Source organism: Mustela lutreola, chromosome X (genome assembly GCF_030435805.1).
Source record: "Mustela lutreola isolate mMusLut2 chromosome X, mMusLut2.pri, whole genome shotgun sequence".
NCBI classification, from domain to species: domain Eukaryota; kingdom Metazoa; phylum Chordata; class Mammalia; order Carnivora; family Mustelidae; genus Mustela; species Mustela lutreola.
The window spans coordinates 101,528,153-101,529,618 of NC_081308.1; positions in this window are offsets into that span (position 1 = coordinate 101,528,153).

Consider the following 1,466-nt stretch of genomic DNA (forward strand, 5'->3'; position numbering starts at 1 on the left):
AAAATTTACAAGTCTCAATGACAAAGAGAAAATCCTGAAAGCAGCCCGGGAAAAGAAGTCTGTAACATACAATGGTAAAAATATTAGATTGGCAGCTGACTTATCCACAGAGACCTGGCAGGCCAGAAAGAGCTGGCATGATATTTTCAGAGCACTAAACGAGAAAAACATGCAGCCAAGAATACTATATCCAGCTAGGCTATCATTGAAAATAGAAGGAGAGATTAAAAGCTTCCAGGACAAACAACAACTGAAAGAATTTGCAAATACCAAACCAGCTCTACAGGAAATATTGAAAGGGGTCCTCTAAGCAAAGAGAGAGCCTACAAGTGGTAGATCAGAAAGGAACAGAGACCATATACAGTAACAGTCACCTTACAGGCAATACAATGGCACTAAATTCATATCTCTCAATAGTTACCCTGAATGTGAATGGGCTAAATGCCCCTGTCAAAAGACACAGGGTATCAGAATGGATAAAAAAACAAAACCCATCTATATGTTGCCTCCAAGAAACACATTTTAAGCCCGAAGACACCTCCAGATTTAAAGTGAGGGGGTGGAAAAGAATTTACCATGCTAATGGACATCAGAAGAAAGCAGGAGTGGCAATCCTTATATCAGATCAATTAGATTTTAAGCCAAAGACTGTAATAAGAGATGAGGAAGGACACTATATCATACTCAAAGGGTCTGTCCAACAAGAAGATTTAACAATTTTAAATATCTATGCCCCCAACGTGGGAGCAGCCAACTATATAAACCAATTAATAACAAAATCAAAGAAACACATAAACAACAATACAATAATAGTAGGGGACTTTAATATTCCCCTCACTGAAATGGACAGGTCATCCAAGCAAAAGATCAGCAAGGAAATAAAGGCCTTAAATGACACACTGGACCAGATGGACATCACAGATATATTCAGAATATTTCATCCCAAAGCAACAGAATACACATTCTTCTCTAGTGCACATGGTACATTCTCCAGAATAGATCACATCCTCGGTCCTAAATCAGGACTCAACCGGTATCAAAAGATTGGGATCATTCCCTGCATATTTTCAGACCACAATGCTCTAAAGCTAGAACTCAACCACAAAAGGAAGTTTGGAAAGAACCCAAATACATGGAGACTAAACAGTATCCTTCTAAAGAATGAATGGGTCAACCGGGAAATTAAAGAAGAATTGAAAAAAATCATGGAAACAAATGATAATGAAAATACAACGGTTCAAAATCTGTGGGACACAACAAAGGCAGTCCTGAGAGGAAAATATATAGCGGTACAAGCCTTTCTCAAGAAACAAGAAAGGTCTCAGGTACACAACCTAACCCTACACCTAAAGGAGCTGGAGAAGGAACAAGAAAGAAACCCTAAGCCCAGCAGGAGAAGAGAAATCATAAAGATCAGAGCAGAAATCAATGAAATAGAAACCAAAAAAACAATAGAACAAATCAAC